Raw genomic sequence first — 21,866 nt, forward strand, 5'->3', positions numbered from 1 at the left:
GTACAGGCCAGAAGAGAATGGCATGATATATTTAATGCAATGAAACAGAAGGGCCTTGAACCAAGGATACTGTATCCAGCACGATTATCATTTAAATATGAAGGAGGGATTAAACAATTCCCAGACAGGCAAAAGTTGAGGGAATTTGCCACCCACAAACCAATTCTACAGGGTATTCTAGAGGGACTAGTCTAGACGGGAGCACTCCTAAGACTAAACAGATGTCACCAGAGAAAATAAAATCACAGCAAAGAAAGCAGACCAACCAAATACTAACTAAAGGCAAAAAATAAAATCAACAACCCACTAAAAGCAGTTAAAGGAAACACGAAAGAGCACAGAATAAAACAACCAACATAAAAAGAAATGAGGAGGAGGAATAAGAAGGGAGAGAAGAAAGGAATCTCCAGACAGTGTATATAACAGCTCAATAAGCGAGCTAAGTTAGGCAGTAAGATACTAAAGAAGCTAACCTTGAACCTTTGGTAGACACGAATCTAAAGCCTGCAATGGCAATAAGTACAGATCTTTCAATAGTCACCCTAAATGTAAATGGACTGAATGCACCAATCAAAAGACACAGAGTAATAGAATGGATGAAAAAGCAAGACCCATCTATATGCTGCTTACAAGAAACTGACCTCAAACCCAAAGACATGCACAGACTAAAAGTCAAGGGATGGAAAAAGATATTTCATGCAAACAATAGGGAGAAGAAAGCAGGGGTTGCAGTACTAGTATCAGACAAAATAGACTTCAAAACAAAGAAAGTAACAAGAGATAAAGAAGTACATTACGTAATGATAAAGGGCTCAGTCCAACAAGAGGATATAACCATTCTAAATATATATATACACCCAACACAGGAGCACCAGCATATGTGAAACAAATACTAACAGAACTAAAGAGGGAAATAGAATGCAATGCATTCATTTTAGGAGACTTCAACACGCCATTCACCCCATAGGATAGATCCACTGGACAGAAAATAAGTAAGGACACGGAGGCACTGAACAACACACTAGAACAGATGGACCTAATAGACATCTATAGAACTCTACATCCAAAAGCAACAGGATACACATTCTTCTCAACTGCACATGGAACATTCTCCAGAAGAGACCACATAGTAGGTCACAAAAAGAGCCTCAGAAAATTCCAAATGATTGAAATTCTACCAACCAACTTTTCAGACCACAAAGGTATAAAACTAGAAATAAATTCTACAAAGAAACCAAAAAGGCTCACAAACACATGGAGGCCTAACAACATGTAACTAAATAATCAATGGTTCAACGAACAAATTAAAATAGACATCAAGGAATATATGGAAACAAGTGACAACAACAACACAAAGCCCCAGCTTCTGTGGGACACAGTGAAAGCAGTCTTAAGAGGAAAGTATACAGCAATCCAGGCACACTTGAAGAAGGAAGAACAATCCGAAATAAATAGTCTAAAATCAGAATGATCGAAACTGGAAAAAGAAGAACAAATGAGGCCTACAGTCAGCAGAAGGAGGGACATAATAAAGATCAGAGAAGAAATAAACAAAATTGAGAAGAATAAAACAATAGAAAAAGTCAATGAAACCAAGAGCTGGTTCTTTGAGAAAATAAACAAAATAGATAAACCTCTAGCCAAACTTATTAAGAGAAAAAGAGAATCAACACACATCAACAGAATCAGAAATGAGAATGGAAAAATCACGACAGACTCCACAGAAATACAAAGAATTATTAAAGACTACTATGAAAAGCTAAATGCTAACAAGCTGCAAAATCTAGAAGAAATGGACAACTTCCTAGAAAAATACAACCTTCCAAGACTGACCACGGAAGAAACACAAAAGTTAAACAAACCAATTACGAGCAAAAAAATTGAAATTTTACTCAAAGAACTATCCAAACACAAAACCCCCGGCCCGATGGATTTACCTCGGAATTTTATCAAACATACAGAGAAGACATAATACCCATTCTCCTTAAAGTTTTCCAAAAAATAGAAGAAGAGGGAATACTCCCAAACTCATTCTATGAAGCCAACATCACCCTAATACCAAAACCTGTCAAAGACCCCACCAAAAAAGAAAATTACAGACCAATATCCCTGATGAATGTAGATGCAAAAATACTCAATAAAATATTAGCAAACTGAATTCAAAAATATATCAAAAGGATCATACACCATGTCCAAGTGGGATTCATCCCAGGGATGCAAGGATGGTACAACATTTGAAAATCCAACAACATCATCCACCACATAAACCAAAAGAAAGACAAAAACCACATGATCATCTCCATAGATGCTGAAAAAGCATTTGACAAAATTCAACATTCATTCATGAAAAAAGCTTCTCAGCAAAATGGGTGTAGAGGGCAAGTATCTCAACATAATGAAGGCCATATATGATAAACCCACAGCCAACATCATACTGAACAGCAAGAAGCTGAAAGGTTTTCCTCTGAGATCGGGAACAAAACAGGGATGCCCACCCTCCTCACTGTTATTTAACTTAGTACTGGAGGTCCTAGCCATGGCAATTAGACAAAACAAAGAAATACAAGGAATCCAGATTGGTAAAGAGGAAGTTAAACTGTCACTATTTGCAGATGACATGATATTGTACATAAAAAACCCTAAAGACTCCACTCCAAAACTACTAGAACTGATATCGGAATATAGCAAAGTTGCAGGATACAAAATTAACACACAGAAATCTGTGGCTTTCCTATACACTAATAATGAACCAATAGAAAGAGAAATCAGGAAAACAACTCCATTCACAACTGCATCAAAAAGAATCAAATAAATAGGAATAATCCTAACCAAGGAAGTGAAAGACCTATACCCTGAAAACTACAAGACACTCTTAAGACAAATTAAAGGGGACACTAAGAAATGGAAACTCATCGCATGCTCTTGGCTAGGAATAATTAATATTGTCAAAATGGCCATCCTTCCCAAAGCAGTATACAGATTTGATGCAATCCCTATCAAATTAATAGCAACATTCTTCAATGAACTGGAACAAATAGTTCAAAAATTCATATGGAAACACCAAAGACCCCAAATAGCCAAAGCAATCCTCACAAAGCAGAACAAAGTGTTGGGGGGATCTCACTCCCCAGCTTCAAGCTCTACTACAAAGCCATAGTAATCAAGACAATTTGGTACTGGCACAAGAACAGAGCCACAGACCAGTGGAACAGATTAGAGAATCCAGACATTAACCCAAACATATATGGTCAATTAATATTTGATAAAGGAGCCATGGATATACAATTGGGAAATGACAGTCTCTTCAACAGAGGGTTTTGGCAAATCTGGACAGCTACATGTAAGAGAATGAAACTGGACCATTGTCTAACCCCATACACAAAAGTAAATTCGAAATGGATCAAATACTTGAATGTAACTCATGAAACCATAAAACTCTTAGAAAAAAACAGAGGCAAAAATCTCTTAGACATAAACATGAGTGACCTCTTCTTGAACATATCTCCCCAGGCAAGGAAAACAAAAGCAAAAATGAACAAGTGGACTATATCAAGCTGAAAAGCTTCTGTACAGCAAAAGACACCATCAATACAACAAAAAGATACCCTACAGTATGGGACAATATATTTGTAAATGACAGATCCGATAAAGGCTTGACATCCAAGATATTTAAAGAGCTCATGTACCTCAACAAACAAAAAGTGAATAATCCAATTAAAAAATGGGCAGAGGAGCTGAACAGACAGTTCTCCAAAGAAGAAATTCAGATGACCAACAGACACATGAAAAGATGCTCCACATCACTAGTCATCAGAGAAATGCAAATTAAAAGCACAATGAGATATCACCTCACACCAGTAAGAATGACTGCCATCCAAAAGACAAACAACAACAAATGTTGGTGAGGTTGTGGAGAAAGGGGGACCCTCCTACTCTGCTGGTGGGAATGTAAATTAGTTCAACCATTGTGGAAAGCAGTATGGAGTTTCCTCAAAATGCTCAAAATAGACTTACCATTTGACCCAGGAATTCCACTCCTAGGAATTTACCATAAGAATGCAGCACTCCAGTTTGAAAGACAGATGCACCACTATGTTAATCGCAACACTATTTACAATAACCAAGAATTGGAAGCAACCTAAGAAAAGAAGATGTGGTACATATACACAATGGAATATTATTCAGCCGTAAGAAGAAAACAAATCCTACCATTTGCAACAACATGGATGGAGCTAGAGGGTATTATGCTCAGTGAAATAAGCCAGGTGGAAAGAGACAAGTACCAAATTATTTCACTCATCTGTGGAGCATAAGAAAAAAGGAAAGACTGAAGGAACAAAACAGCAGCAGAATCACAGAACCCACGAATGGACTAACAGTTACCAAAGGGAAAGGGACTGGGGAGGATGGGTGGATGGGGAGGGATAAGGGGGGGAAGAAGAAAGGGGTAGTATGATTAGCATGCATAATGTGGGGGGTGGGAGAAAGGGAAGGGCTGTGCAACACAGAGAAGACAAGTAGTGATTCTACAACATTTTGCTATGCTGATGGACAGTGACTGTAATGGGGTTTGTGGGGGGGACTTGGTGTAGGGGAGAGCCTAGTAAACATAATATTCTTCATGTAATTGTAGATTAATGATAACAAAAAAAGAAAGAAATGGGGGATTACTTCCCGATAGGATAAAACTAACTGTAAATCAATGATTAATGCATCCTTTACATATCCTTAATTTTGATCTTTTAAAGGGTGTGGGATGATCAGCTATGGAAGTACACTTTTCTGATAATATATCTTTCTCTTAATAAAAAGCAGTTCCTGTGTGGTTATCTCCAATAGGTTCTTCACAATGGTATAAAGGTCATATCAAAGTGTGGGCAAAGGGTTTGTTTGTGTTTATACAGAGGATGAAGGCCTAATTTGGCTACCCAGAAAATGAATTAAGATACTGTATGAAGAAGATCTTCCAACATCAACATCCTCTGGAAGAGTCATTTCAGAAGATGATCATCAAAGAACTTCAACAAAGACCCTGGCACTGTTGCAGTTGTAGCTGCATTCATCCCACCGGTTCCTGGACTTGCCATTGGAATGAAGAAGGAGATGTCTAAGCTGGCCTGTGCATACAGTAAAACAACAAATTTGACTGGATCTATACTGTCGGAACTCAACCAAGAATTAGGAGAAGGGCAAGTTGCAGTGCTCCAAAATCGTGCGTCTATAGACTATCTACTGTTAAAAGAATATATGGGATGTGAACAGTTCCCAGGAATGTGTTGTTTTAATTTGTCTGATTTTTCTCAAACTATTCAAATTCAGTTAGACATTATCCATCATATCATTGATAAGTTTTCACAAATGCTTAGGGTACCTAACTGGTTTTCTTGGTTTCACTGGATATGGCTGGTAATTGTAGGTCTGCTTTTGTGATGTATCTGTATTCCTATTCTGTTAATGTGTGTATGCAATTTAATTAGTAGTTTGTTAAAACCTATACATGCTTATGTTACTCTACAAGAAGATATGTCAAAGAAATAATCAATTTTCCCATGTTTTCTTCTGTCTGCTACTTCTGTAGCTTTTCTTCTTCCTAATTACAACCCTTTAGTAGAATTCGTGCCTCATATCGAAAATTACTGAGTATCATAATTCTTCCAAGTGGTAAAGATACCTCAAGACAAATGCTGGGCATAGAAGCCACACGGCATAAATCTGCAAAGAAGTAGAAAGCTATCCTTTTCAAAGAATATTGCTTCTCTCTCACTTACGAACTTTACATTTCCCTGTATGGCCCTGGAAGATGACTGGTTATCCAGAGACAGGTAAGATTCCTCAAGGGAGGAACAACCTAAGACACGCACAGTTGCAGGGGGGCCATCATGAGAGAAATTGGGGATCAACAGAGGTGAAGCTCAGAACCTCACCCCCCCGGGTTTTGATAGAAATCTTCTGCATCCGTGGATGTTTTGTTTCCCTTGTCTAGCTTGGATTAATACTTAGTCTATAGGCACAGACCTGATCATCTACATTTGCCCTCTTACAGCACTAAATTATGTTTTCTACCTTTATCTTGCATCTACCTACCACTTCAGCATTTTATTAAAAAACAATAATAATAATAAGGGAAAAATGTGGGATTCACATATAAATCAAGTATAAAAATCAAACGAATAATCATATCTGACTTGATTGTTTATAGTTCATGATGCGAGATCAAAAGTGAAAGTTTCTGTGATATGACTGCCCTTGCACTGTTCACCATGTAAGAACTTATTTACTGTGTAAGAAATTGTTCACCATGTAAGAACTTGTTTGTTATGCTTCAGAAGAATGGAGACTGTTGAGAATTAGGCTTGGGGTTGATTAATGATTGTGCATTGAGTCCCCTATACAGAATTTTATTGTTGTTAACAACCATTTGATCAATAAATATGAGAGATGCCCTCTCAAAAAAATATCTTTTTTAATTATGGAAGAAGGATCAATACTAAATGCCAAAAGGGAGCCAATACCATTTTCTTCTCCTGCAGAGTATCCTGAAAGCTTTCAGACCAATGATTAAACCAAAAATACCGAGACTCTAGGAACCAAACTGGAATTACATGTGGAATATTTGCCAGGTTCAGGCACTTAACAAAATGGGACTCAAATCGTTAGAATAAAGTTAGTGAAAAGCTGAAATTTAGGATGGAGTGTTACAAATTCATGTTTACTATTAAAATCTGGAGCCCATGTACTGGATGCAGGAAGCCAGTATTAAAAATTCAGAGAAATGAAGCAGCCCAGTTTCAAAAAGACAGTTGCACCCCTATGTTTATTGCAGCACTATTTACAATAGCCAAGAAATGGAAGCAACCCAAGTGTCCATCAGTAGATGAATGGATAAAGAAGATGTGGTACATATACACAATGGAATATTATTCAGCCATAAGAAGAAAACAAATCCTACCATTTGCAACAACATGGATGGAGCTAGAGGGTATTATGCTCAGTGAAATAAGCCAGGTGGAAAGAGACAAGTACCAAATTATTTCACTTATATGTAGGGTATGAGAACAAAGGAAAAATGAAGGAACAAAACAGCAGCAGAATCACAGAACCCAAGAATGGACTAACAGTTACCAAAGGGAAAGAGACTGGAGAGAATGGGTGGGAAGGGAGGGATAAGGGCGGGGAAAAACAAAGGTGTATTACAATTAGCTCACATAATGTGGGAGGGGTCCCAAGGGGAAGTCAGTTTAGTACAGAGAAGTCAAGTAGTGATTCTATATCAGCTTACTAGGCTGATGGTCAGTGACTGTAATGGGGTATGTGGTGGGGCTACTTGATGACCTGGGGAGTCTAGTAACCATAATGTTGCTCATATAATTGTAGATTGGTTATTGTGAATAGTGCTGTGATAAACATAGGGGTGCACATATCTTTTTTATACTGGTCTGCTGCATTCTTTTATTTATTTATTTATTTATTTATTCATTCATTCACTCATTCATTATCTATCTATCTACCTATCTGTCTATCTATCTTTCTGTCATTAATATATAATTAGATGAGTAACATTATGTTTGCTAGACTCCCCCCATCATGAAGATGCCTCCAGGTACCCCATTGCAGTCACTGTCCATGAGCATAGTAAGATACTGTAGAATCCCTACTTGTCTTCTCTGTGTTGTAGAGCCCTCCCTGTGATCCCCACTCCCACATTATACGTACTAATAGTAATGCACGTTTTCTTTCCCTCTCCCCTTATCTCTCCATTACCAGCTATCCATCCCAGTCCCTTTCCCTTTGGTAACTGTTAGTCCATTCTTGGGTTATGTGAATCTGGTGCTATTTTGCTTATTCAATGTGTTCTGCGTGCACGCCCATTGGCTGCCTCGCTTTGATTGATGGCGCTGACTGCCATTTATTGCGCAGAGTCACTCGCAGGCCCGCCCCAGACAGGCGTCCCTCGTGGCCAATGAGTGAGCGCCAACGCAGAGCAGAGCGCCTTTGGGGGAGCCCACAGAACACGTGTTTCAGGCAGCTGCGCAGTAGCTGCAGGCTTTCCCGCCTCCGTGTTCAGTACTCATTAGCTTCGCGAGCGCCACCAGGAGAGGGGTTTCTAACGGCTCCCTCCGTTCTTCTGTCCTCCGGCCCTGTCCGCAGGGTCGACCCGGGGCTCTCAGACAGCCGACTCCTTCGCACCGTGTGCCCAGCGGAGACCAGATGTTGGACCCGCGCTGTCCTCGGCTGTGCCTTCCTCCCGGCACGAATGTGCTGGCAGCACTGACCTCACTCCCCAGCCTCAGATCACCTCTTCGCGCTTGCTGGGCCCCCGGCGCCACCCTCGCCCCTTCTCTTCTCTCCAGTGGCGGGCGAAAGGCGGCGATCGACCTGGACTTGAAGCCGCTGCCCCGGTCGGACGTGAGCCATTACAGCTCTGCCACCTCCAGCCTAGCGCCGTGGGGTGGCGCAACCAGGAACCCTGATGCAGCCGAGGGCCTCCCTTCTGCCTCGGTGGCCACTGAGGGGCAGCCGCGCAACAGCAGCTTGTCCGGCCACAGCGCGTGGTGCAACCTGTCCCATGCCGAACGCATCGCCGAGTCCATTGAGATTGAGAGCTCGGCTGAGAAGCGGCTCACGCTGCCGCAGATCTACGGTGGGTGGTCAAGAGCAGGCCCTAGTTGAAGGATGAAGGCGAAGCGACGGCTCTGCGGGCTGGAAGGTACGTGACCTCGGTGGGCGGCCGGACCCGGACGGGGCGCGGGGACCCCTGTCTCCACCTGAGGTCGCGGTAGAGCTGGTGAGGGGCGTCCATGCAAGTTGCTTGGCGGATACTGCATCGCCCGTGTGACCGGGAAGCGACCGACACGGGTGGTGGGCCTGCCGGGCCCGGCCGGGGGTCGGGAGATGGCGCACTCCACCAGAGGGGCTGTTCGGGGAGGGAGGGAGGTGGAGCAAGTGCGCTGAGAAGGCTGTCCGCGCCGCCGCCGAAGTCTGCCAGGCAGGGGAGAGGGGCTCGCTGGACCGCTGCTCCTCTGTCTGGGACCGGGCGGTAAAGGCGGCTGCTCTCTGTCTGGCCTGGTGCCGCGCCGCCGACCTGCTACCGCTGCCTGGGCCGGGGCCACAGGTGGAGGGCACAGGTGAGGCCATGTATATGTGGAGACCCGTGGGCGGTTTGCATTGTGTAGTTTTTCTAGGCGGGGGCCTCGAGTGCGAGGGCTGGGGGAGCTGAAGTTCAAGTGGGACCCGCAGCGGGGCGGCGGGGTAGAGGCTGCCCGGAGGCAGCACCTTTAGAATTGAAAATTTTTTTCATGAGGTACCTCTCGTATTTTCTATTTGGGAATGAAGTTTCTTTACTTTGGTTTTGGAATTGACAGTGCATTTTCTTGTATTTAAAAATTACTGTCTTTCAGTCATTGAGGTTTGTGGTCTGCAGCTGAGTAGTTTGCAATTAGCGGCAGAGATTCTGAGACAGGGACCGTGGGTATAGTCAGAGTAGCGTGGAGGCCTCTGAAAAAGACCCCTACCAAAACTCCGTATTAAACAGTTGAGCGCAGTCAGAGTCACATTAATTCTCTAAAGTAAAATGTCAGACTAGTAGGAGTATAAGCATTGTTCAGTGAAGCTGAGTTAAAACTAAAAAGCCAGGAGAAACTTGGCCTGGAATGTGTGAACATCCCCCAGATAAGAAAATAGCTCAGCATGGCCCATGTCTTCATTGTGTCAATTAAATGAGGCTATTGTAAACTTTACTTTAGCCTGCTAAAAGGCCCAGTATAACTTTAGCTTTGCCTGGATGCTGCTTTTCCTCCTCGAGCCCCTAATGACGTAATATATAACCTGGGCAATTAATATGGCAAGTAAGCCCAGCCACAGACTACATAGTAAAAGGCACGAAGGATCCCATCTTAAAGATGAGATTGCATTTTAGCACTCAGGAAGTTGAGAAGTAAGATTCTTTTTATTATTATTATTAAGGTATTACTGATATACCCCCATTTGAGGGTTTCACATGAAAAACCAATGTGGTTACTACATTCACCCATATTACCGAGTTGCCCCCCCATACCCTATTGCAGCCACTGTCCATCAGTGTAGTAATTTGTCACAGATTTACTTTTTGCCAAGAAGTAAGATATTTTCTTTCATTTATTTATTTATTTTATTAAGGTATTATTGATATATATTCTCATAAAGGTTTCACATGAAAAAACCATGTGGTTACTACATTCACCCCTTTATCGTGTTCTGCCCATGCCCCATTGCAGTCACTGCCCATCAGTGGAGTAAGATGCCACAGAGTCAACTGTTTGCCTTCTCTGTGCTGCACTGTCTTCCATTTGATCCCCCCACACACCATGTGTGCCAATCATAATACCCCTGAATCCCCTTCTCCCTTCCTCCCCTACCCCTCCTCTTTGGTAACTGCTAGTCCCTTCTTGGAGTCTGTGAGTCTGTTGCTGTTTTGTTCCTTCAGTTTTGCTTCCTTGTTACCTTCCACAAATGAGGGAAATCATTTGGTACTTGTCTTTCTCAGCCTGCCTTATTTCACCAAGCATATCCTGAAGCTCCATCCATGTGGTTGCAAATGGTAGGATTTGTTTTCTTCTTATGGCTGAGTAGTATTCCATTGTGTATATGTACCACATCTTCTTTATCCATTCATCTACTGATGGACACTTAGGTTGCTTCCATATCTTAGCTATCTTAAGTAGTGCTGCAATAACCATAGGGGTGCATATGTGTTTTTGAATCTGAGAAATTATAGTCTTTGGGTAAATTCCTAGGAGTGGAATTCCCAGGTCAAATGGTATTTCTAGTTTTAGTTTTCTGAGAAACCTCCATATTTCTTTCCACAATGGTTGAATTAGCTTACATTCCCACCAGCAGTGTAGGAGGGTTCCACTTTTCCATGTCCTTGCAAGCATTTGTTGCTTAGTCTTTTCGATACTGGCCATCCTAACTGGTGTGAGGTGATATCTCACTGTGTTTTTTTTCTTTGGTATCATTAATCTACAATTACATGAGGAACATTATGTTTACTAGACTTCTCCCATCACCCATCTCCCCCCCACATACCCCCATTACAGTCACTGTCCATCAGCGTAGTAAGATGCTGTAGAATCACTACTTGTCTTCTCTGTGTTGTACAGCTCTCCCCGTGACCCCCTACATTATGTCTGCTGATCATAATGCCCCCTTCCATTTCTTCCCCCTCTTATCCCTCCCTTTCCACCCATTCTCCACAGTCCCTTTTCCTTTGGTAACTGTTAGTCCATTCGTGGGTTCTGTGAGTCTGCTGTTGTTTTGCTCCTTCAGTTTTTCTTTCTTTATTCTTATACTCCACAGATGAGTGAAATCATTTGGTACTTGTTTTTCTCCGCCTGGCTTATTTCACAGAGTATAATACCCTCTAGCTCCATCCATGTTGTTGCAAATGGTAGGATTTGCTTTCTTCTTACGGTGAATAATATTCTATTGTGTATATGTGCCACATCTTCTTTATCCATTCATCTACTGATGGACACCTATGTACCTTCCATATCTTGGCTATTGTAAATAGTGCTGGAGTAAAAATGGGGGATAGGTCTTTTTCAAACTGGGCTGCTGCATTCTTAGGGTAAATTCCTAGAAGTAGAATACCTGGGTCAAATGGAATTCCTATTTTGAGCATTCTGAGGAACCTCCATACTGCTTTCCACAATGGTTGAACTAGTTGACATTCCCACCAGCAGTGTAGGAGGGTTCCCCTTTCTCCACAACCTCGCCAACATTTGTTGTTGTTTGTCTTTTCAATGATGGCGATCCTTACTGGTGTGAGGTGATATCTCATTGTGGTTATAATTTGCATATCTCTGGTGATTAGCTGCTTGGAGTATGTTTTCATGTGCCTGTTGGCCATCTGAGTTTCTTCTTTGGAGAAGTGTCTGTTCAGCTCCTCTGCCCATCTTTTAATTGGCTTATTTGCTTCCTGTTTGTTGAGGGTCATGAGCTCTTTATATAATTTGGATGTCAACCTCTTATCAGATATGTCATTTATAAGTATATTCTCTCATACTGTAGAATGTCTTTTTGTTCTTCTGAAGGTGTCCTTTGCTGTACAGAAGCTTTAAGGTTTGATATAGTCCCACTTGTTCATTTCTGCTTTTGTTTCCCTTGCCCGGGGAGATATTGTTCATGAAGTTGTTGCTTGTGTTTATGTCCAAGAGATTTTTCCTATGTTTTCTTCTAAGGGTTTTATGGTTTCATAACTCACATTCCAGTCTTTGATCCATTTCGAATTTACTTTTGTGTATGGGGTTAGACAATGATCTAGTTTCATTCTCTTACATGTAGCTGTCCAGTTTTGCCAACACCAGCTATTGAAGAGGCTGTCATTTCCCCATTGTGTATTCATGACTCCTTTATTGTATATTAATTGAGAATATATGTTTGGGTTAATATCTGGCCTCTCAATTCCATTCCACTGGTCTTTGAGTCTGTTCTTGTGCCAGTACCAAATTGTCTTGATTACTGTGGCTTTGTAGTAGAGCTTGAAGTGGGGTAGCAAGATCCCTGCTGTTTTATTCTTTCTTCTCAGTATTGCTTTGGCTATTCGGGGTCTTGGGTGGTTCCATATGAATCTTAGAACAGTTAGTTCCAGTTTGTTGAAGAATGGTGTTGGTGTTTTGATAGATAGCATTGAATCTGTACTTTGCGTTAGGCAGTATGGACATTTTGACAATATTAATTCTTCCTATTCATAAGCGCTATGCTTTTTCCCATTTATTGGTATATTTACTTTTAAATTGAATGATGTATTTTATTTCTCCCAGCATGCCAAAATATGTCAACATGAAATTCATATAAAATTATTCTTGAGATCCTTTGCACTGTTTTATTGCACAAAGTCTTCCACATCTAGCATGGATTATGACCTGTGGCACAACTCCCTTCAGACTTACACGCATCTCAAGTACTAGTAGCCATCTGCAGTTGGTGGATACCATACTAGACAGCTCAGGTCTAGAGAGAATGTGACAGTTCTGGCCCATTTCTTTGCAGTCACATGGCCTGCCTGTTTTTCAGTGTGATTTCTCATCCGTGTGCATCAGCCATTCATAGGGCATAAAATGCAAGAACTCAAGAAGTTTTTCCAAATTCAGCTTTATACAACTAAGACTATAGATACCAAAGAAAACTTTTATGTAAGTATGTCACATAATTTACATATTTTCTGGCTCAGTGTTGTGTATGCCACTGAAAATAAACAACTGCTAAGCACTTTATCATCAATGGAAGACAATAACACAGAAGTAGACGTTCTGCAAACTATTTGAGCTTCCCTCCTACATTTTGCCAGCACGCTTTCCTATATTTATTTATTTATTTATTTTTACTGCTTTATTTTCTTTTGGTATCATTAATCTACAATTGCAGAAAGAACATTATATTTACTAGGTTCCCAACTTCACCAAGTACCCCCCACATACCCCGTCACAGTCACTGTCCATCTGCGTTGTAAGAAGCTGTAAAATCACTACTTGTCTTCTCTGTGTTGCACAGCCCTCCCCGTGCCCCAAACGCACTACACATGCTAATCGTAGTGCCCTCTTTGTTTTTCCCCGCCCTTTTCCCTCCCTTCCCACCCATCGACCCAGTCCCTTTCCCTTTGGTAATTATTAGTCCATTCTTGGGTTCTGTGATACTGCTGCTGTTTTGTTCCTTCAGTTTTCCTTTGTTCTTATTCTCCATATATGAGTGATATCACTTGGTACTTTTCCTACTCTGCCTGGCTTATTTCACTGAGCATAATACCCTCTATCTCCATCCATGTTGTTGCGAATGGTAGGATCTGTTTTTTTCTTATGGCTGTATAATATTCCATTGTGTATATGTACCACCTTTTCTTTATCCATTCATCTACTGATGGACATTTAGGTTGCTTCCATATCTAGGCTATTGTAAACAAGCTGCAATAAACATAGGGGTGCATCTGTCTTTTTCAAACTGGGCTGCTGCATTCTTAGGGTAAATTCCTAGAAGGAGAATTCCTGGGTCAAATGGTATTCCTATTTTGAGCATTCTGAGGAACCTCCATACTGCTTTCCACAATGGTTGAACTAGTTTACATTCCCACCAGCAGTGTAGGAGGGTTCCCCTTTCTCCACAACCTCGCCAACATTTGTTGTTGTTTGTCTTTTCAATGATGGCGATCCTTACTGGTGTGAGGTGATATCTCATTGTGGTTATAATTTGCATATCTCTGGTGATTAGCTGCGTGGAGTATGTTTTCATGTGCCTGTTGGCCATCTGAGTTTCTTCTTTGGAGAAGTGTCTGTTCACCTCCTCTGCCCATCTTTTAATTGGCTTATTTGCTTCCTGTTTGTTGAGGGTCATGAGCTCTTTATATAATTTGGATGTCAATCCCTTATCAGATATGTCATTGATAAGTCTATTCTCTCATACTGTAGAATGTCTTTTTGTTCTTCTGAAGGTGTCCTTTGCTGTACAGAAGCTTTATGGTTTGATATAGTCCCACTTGTTCATTTCTGCTTTTGTTTCCCTTGCCCGGGGAGATATTGTTCATGAAGATGTTGCTTGTGTTTATGTCCAAGAGATTTTTGCCTATGTTTTCTTCTAAGGGTTTTATGGTTTCATAACTCACATTCCAGTCTTTGATCCATTTCGAATTTACTTTTGTGTATGGGGTTAGACAATGATCTAGTTTCATTCTCTTACATGTAGCTGTCCAGTTTTGCCAACACCAGCTATTGAAGAGGCTGTCATTTCCCCATTGTGTATTCATGACTCCTTTATTGTATATTAATTGAGAATATATGTTTGGGTTAATATCTGGCCTCTCAATTCCGTTCCACTGGTCTTTGAGTCTGTTCTTGTGCCAGTACCAAATTGTCTTGATTACTGTGTCTTTGTAGTAGAGCTTGAAGTGGGGAAGCAAGATCCCTGCTGTTTTATTCTTTCTTCTCAGTATTGCTTTGGCTATTCGCTTTCTTTGGTTGTTCCTTATGAATCTTAGAACTGTTAGTTCCAGTTTGTTGAAGAAAGGTGTTGGTGTTTTGATAGATAGCATTGAATCTGTACTTTGCATTAGGCAGTATGGACATTTTGACAATATTAATTCTTCCTATTCATAAGCACTGTGCTTTTTTCCATTTATTGGTATCTTGTCTTTTAAATTGAATGATGTATTTTATTTCTCCCAGCATGCCAAAATATGTCAACATGAAATTCATATAAAATTATTCTTGAGGGTGAGGGGCGGTAGATGGCGGCGTGAGTAGAGCAGCGGAAATCTCCTCCCAAAACAACATATATCTATGAAAATATATAAAAACAACCCTTCCTAGAATAAAGACCAGAGGACACAGGACAATATCCAGACCACATCCGCACCTGAGAGAACCCAGCGCATCGTGAAGGGGGTGAGATACAAGCCCCGGCCCGGCAGGAGCCAAGCGCCCCTCCCCCCAGCTCCCGGTGGGAGAATAGTAGGCAGAGCGGGAGGGAGACGGATCCCAGGACTGCCGAACACGCAGCCCCAGCTATCCGGGCCAGAGCGCAGACACAGTATGTGCCCAGGGAGCCCTGGGTGCTAGGAAAACAGGGCAGCAAGAACAGTGAGCTGGCACCGGAGGCCGGGCGCCGGAGGACATAAGAAAAGTGCGCGACCGTTTTTTTTTTTTTTTGCTTTTTTGCTGTTTTGTTTTGGCGAGCGCTTATTGGAAGTCTTAAAGGGATAGGGACCCCAATACTAGGGAAACAGGGCAGAAAGACCGGTGAGCAGTGGCCTGAGGCTGGCACCGGAGAATAAAGAAAAACGAACGACCACCTTTTTTTTTTTTTTAATTTAAAAATTTTTTCTTTTTTTTTTTTTTTTGGTGGTCATTGTTTTGTTTTGGCGGGTGCTTTTTGGAAGTCTTAAAGGGGCAGGGCATGTCCCTTAATCCAGATGTAGGGAATCCGGGGATCTCTGGGCACCCTAACCCCTGGGCTGCAGGGAGCAGGGAGGCCCCTTACGGAGATAAATAGCCTCCCAGCAGCTCCTGCTCCAACGCGACTCCACCATTTTGGAGTAGCTGCCCGAGCCAGGCCACGCCCACAGCAACAGCGGAGATTAACTCCATAGCAACCAGGCAAGAAGCAGAAACCCTGTCTGCGCGCAGTTGCGCAGCACAAGCCACTAGAGGTCGCTGTTCTCCCAAGAGAGGAGGGCCACAAACCAACAAGAAAGGAAGTCCTTCCAGCTGTCACTCATCCCAGTTCTGCAGACAATTCCTATCACCATGAAAAGGCAAAGCTACAGGCAGACAAAGATCACAGAGACAACACCAGAGAAGGAGACAGACCTAACCAGTCTTCCTGAAAAAGAATTCAAAATAAGAATCATAAACATGCTGACAGAGATGCAGAGAAATACGCAAGAGAAATGGGATGAAGTCCGGAAGGAGATCACAGATGCCAGAAAGGAGATTGCAGAAATGAAACAAACTCTGGAAGAGTTTATAAGCAGAATGGATAGAATGCAAGAGGCCATTGATGGAATTGAAATCAGAGAACAGGAACGCATAGAAGCTGACACAGAGAGAGACAAAAGGATCTCCAGGAATGAAACAATATTAAGAGAACTGTGTGACCAATCCAAAAGGAACAATATCCGTATTATAGGGGTCCCAGAAGAAGAAGAGAGAGGAAAAGAGATGGAAAGTATCTTAGAAGAAATAATTGCTGAAAACTTCCCCACACTGGGGGAGGAAGTAATCGAACAGACCACGGAAATACACAGAACCCCCAACAAATAGGATCCAAGAAGGACAACACCAAGACACATAATAATTAAAATGGCAAAGATCAAGGACAATGAAAAAGTGTTAAAGGCAGCTAGAGAGAAAAAGGTCACCTATAAAGGGAAACCCATCAGGCTAACGTCAGATTTCTCAACAGAAACCCTACAGGCCAGAAGAGAATGGCATGATATATTTAATACAATGAAACAGAAGGGCCTTGAACCAAGGATACTGTATCCAGCACGACTATCATTCAAATATGATGGTGGGATTAAACAATTCCCAGACAAACAAAAGCTGAGGGAATTTGCTTTCCACAAACCACCTCTACAGAACATCTTACAGGGACTGCTCTAGATGGGAGCACTCCTAGAAAGAGCACAGCACAAAACACCCAACATATGAAGAATCGAGGAGGAGGAACAAGAAGGGAGAGAAGAAAAGAATCTCCAGACAGTGTATATAACAGCTCAATAAGCGAGCTAAGTTAGGCAGTAAGATACTAAAGAGGCTAACCTTGAACCTTTGGTAACCACGAATTTAAAGCCTGCAATGGCAATAAGTACATATCTTTCAATAGTCACCCTAAATGTTAATGGGATGAATGCACCAATCAAAAGACACAGAGTAACAGAATGGATAAAAAAGCAAGACCCATATATATGCTGCTTACAAGAAACTCACCTCAAACCCAAAGACATGTACAGACTAAAAGTCAAGGGATGGAAAAACATATTTCAAGCAAACAACAGTGAGAAGAAAGCAGGGGTTGCAGTACTAATATCAGACAAAATAGACTTCAAAACAAAGAAAGGAACAAGAGATAAAGAAGGACACTACATAATGATAAAGGGCTCAGTCAAACAAGAGGATATAACCATTCAAAATATATATGCACCCAACACAGGAGCACCAGCATATGTGAAACAAATACTAACAGAACTAAAGGGGGATATAGACTGCAATGCATTCATTCTAGGAGACTTCAACACAGCACTCACCCCAAAGGATAGATCCACTGGGCAGAAAATAAGTAAGGACACGGAAGCACTGAACAACACAGTAGAGCAGATGGACCTAATAGACATCTATAGAACTCTACATCCAAAAGCAGCGGGATATACATTCTTCTCAAGTGCACATGGAACATTCTCCAGAATAGACCACATACTAGGCCACAAAAAGAGCCTCAGAAAATTCCAAAAGATTGAAATCCTACCAACCAACTTTTCAGACCACAAAGGAATAAAACTAGAAATAAACTGTACAAAGAAAGCAAAGAGGCTCACAAACACATGGAGGCTTAACAACATGCTCCTAAATAATCAATGGATCAATGACCAAATCAAAATGGAAATCCAGCAATATATGGAAACAAATGACAACAACAACACTAAGCCCCAACTTCTGTGGGACACAGCAAAAGCAGTCTTAAGAGGAAAGTACATAGCAATCCAAGCATACTTAAAAAAGGAAGAGCAATCCCAAATGAATGGTCTAATGTCACAATTATCGAAATTGGAAAAAGAAGAACAGACGAGGCCTAAGGTCAGCAGAAGGAGGGACATAATAAAGATCAGAGAAGAAATAAATAAAATTGCGAAGAATAAAACAATACCAAAAATCAATGAAACAAAGAGCTGGTTCTTCGAGAAAATAAACAAAATAGATAAGCCTCTAGCCAGACTTATTAAGAAGAAAAGAGAGTCAACACAAATCAACAGTATCAGAAACGAGAAAGGAAAAATCACGACGGACCCCACGGAAATGCAAAGAATTATTGGAGACTACTATGAAAACCTATATGCTAACAAGCTGGGAAACCTAGGAGAAATGGACAACTTCCTAGAAAAATACAACCTTCCAAGATTGACCCAGGAAGAAACAGAAAATCTAAACAGACCAATTACCAGCAACGAAATTGAAGTGGTAATCAAAAAACTACAAAAGAATAAAACCCCCGGGCCAGATGGATTTACCTCGGAATTTTATCAGACATACAGGGAAGACATAATACCCATTCTCCTTAGAGTTTTCCAAAAAATAGAGGAGGAGGGGATACTCCCAAACTCATTCTATGAAGCTAACATCACCCTAATAACAGAACCTGGCAAAGACCCCACCAAAAAAGAAAACTACAGACCAATATCCCTGATGAACGTAGATGCAAAAATACTCAACAAAATATTAGCAAACCGAATTCAAAAATACATCAAAAGGATCATACACCATGACCAAGTGGGATTCATCCCAGGGATGCAAGGATGGTACAACATTCAAAAGTCCATCAACATCATCCACCACATAAACAAAAAGAAAGACAAAAACCACATGATCATCTCCATAGATGCTGAAAAAGCATTTGACAAAGTTCAACATCCATTCATGTTAAAAACTCTCAGCAAAATGGGAATAGAGGGAAAGTACCTCAACATAATAAAGGACATCTATGATAAACCCACAGCCAACATTATATTGAACAGCGAGAAGTTGAAAGCATTTCCTCTGAGATCGGGCACTAGACAGGGATGCCCACTCTCTCCACTGATATTTAACATAGTACTGGAGGTCCTAGCCACGGCAATCAGACAAAACAAAGAAATACAAGGAATCCAGATTGGTAAAGAAGAAGTTAAACTGTCACTATTTGCAGATGACATGATACTGTACATAAAAAACCCTAAAGACTCCACCCCAAAACTACTAGAACTGATATCGGAATACAGCAAAGTTGCAGGATACAAAATCAACACACAGAAATCTGTGGCTTTCCTATATACTAACAATGAACCAACAGAAAGAGAAATCAGGAAAACAACTCCATTCAAAATTGCATCAAAAAAAACAAAATACCTCGGAATAAACCTAACCAAAGAAGTGAAAGACTTATACTCTGAAAACTACAAGTCACTCTTAAGAGAAATTAAAGGGGACACTAACAGATGGAAACTCATCCCATGCTCGTGGCCAGGAAGAATTAATATCGTCAAAATGGCCATCCTGCCCAAAGCAATATACAGATTTGATGCAATCCCTCTGAAACTACCAGCAACATTCTTCAATGAACTGGAACAAATAATTCAAAAATTCATATGGAAACACCAAAGACCCCGAATAGTCAAAGCAATCCTGAGAAAGAAGAATAAAGTAGGGGGGATCTCACTCACCAACTTCAAGCTCTACTATCAAGCCATAGTAATCAAGACAATTTGGTACTGGCACAAGAGCAGAGCCACAGACCAATGGAACAGACTAGAGAATCCAGACATTAACCCAGACATATATGGTCAATTAATATTTGATAAAGGAGCCATGGACATACAATGGCAAAATGACAGTCTCTTCAACAGGTGGTGCTGGCAAACCTGGACAGTTACATGTAGGAGAATGAAACTGGACCATTGTCTAACCCCATATACAAAAGTAAACTCAAAATGGATCAAAGACCTGAATGTAAGCCATGAAACCATTAAACACTTGGAAGAAAACAGGCAAAAACCTCTTAGACATAAACATGAGTGACCTCTTCTTGAACATATCTCCCCGGGCAAGGAAAACAACAGCAAAAATGAGTAAGTGGTACTATACTAAGCTGAAAATCTTCTGTACAGCAAAAGACACCATCAATAGAACAAAAAGGAACCCTACAGTATGGGAGAATATATTTGAAAATGACACATCCGATAAAGGCTTGACGTCCAGAATATATAAAGAGCTCACACGCCTCAACAAACAAAAAACAAATAACCCAATTAAAAAATTGGCAGAGGAACTGAACAGACAGTTCTCCAAAAAAGAAATACAGATGGCCAACAGACACATGAAAAGATGCTCCACATCGCTAATTATCAGAGAAATGCAAATTAAAACTACAATGAGGTATCACCTCACACCAGTAAGGATGGCTGCCATCCAAAAGACAAACAACAACAAATGTTGGCGAGGCTGTGGAGAAAGGGGAACCCTCCTACACTGCTGGTGGGAATGTAAGTTAGTTCAACCATTGTGGACATCAGTATGTAGGTACATCAAAATGCTCAAAACAGACTTACCATTTGACCCAGGAATTGCACTCCTAGGAATTTACCCTAAGAACACAGCAATCAAGTTTGAGAAAGACAGATGCACCCCTATGTTTATTGCAGCACTATTTACAATAGCCAAGAATTGGAAGCAACCTAAATGTCCATCGATAGATGAATGGATAATGAAGATGTGGTACATATACACAATGGAATACTACTCAGCCATAAGAAAAGGGCAAATCCAATCATTTGCAGCAACATGGATGGAGCTGGAGGGTATTATGCTCAGTGAAACAAGGCAAGTGGAGAAAGAGAAATACCAAATGATTTCACTTATCTGTGGAATATAAGAACAAAGGAAAAACTGAAGGAACAAAACAGCACCAGAATCACAGAACTCAAGAATGGACTAACAGGTAACAAAGGGAAAGGCACTGGGGAGGATGGGTGGGTAGGGAGGGATAAGGGGGGGAGAAGTAGGGGGGTATTAAGATTAACATGCATGGGGTGGTAGGAGAAAAGGGAGGGCTGTACAACACAGAGAAGGCAAGTAGTGATTCTACAACATTTTGCTATGCTGATGGACAGTGACTGTAAAGGGGTTTATAGGGGATACCTGGTATAGGGGAGAGCCTAGTAAACATAATATTCGTCATGTAAGTGTAGATTAGTGATACCAAAAAAAAAAAAAAAAAGGGCAGTTCCTGTGTGGTAACCTCCAATGAGTTCTACACAAGAGTGTAAAGGGCATATAAAAGTGTAAGCAAAGGGTCTGTTTGCGTCTATACAGAAGATCAAAGCCTAATTGGGCTACCCCTAAAATGAACTAAGATACGATATGAAAGAGAACTTCCAACATCAGCACTCTCTGGAAGACTCATGCCAGAAGATGATCATCAAAAAACACCAACAAAGATCCACGCACTGCTACAGCTGTAGATGCACTCATCCCACCAGTTCCAGGACTTGCCATGGGAATGAGGAAGGAGATATCTAAGCTGGCCTGTGCATACAGTAAAACAACAAATTTGACTGGATCTATACTGTTGGAACTCAACCAAGAATTTGG

The sequence above is a fragment of the Manis pentadactyla genome, chromosome 6 (genome assembly GCF_030020395.1).
Source record: "Manis pentadactyla isolate mManPen7 chromosome 6, mManPen7.hap1, whole genome shotgun sequence".
NCBI lineage: Eukaryota > Metazoa > Chordata > Mammalia > Pholidota > Manidae > Manis > Manis pentadactyla.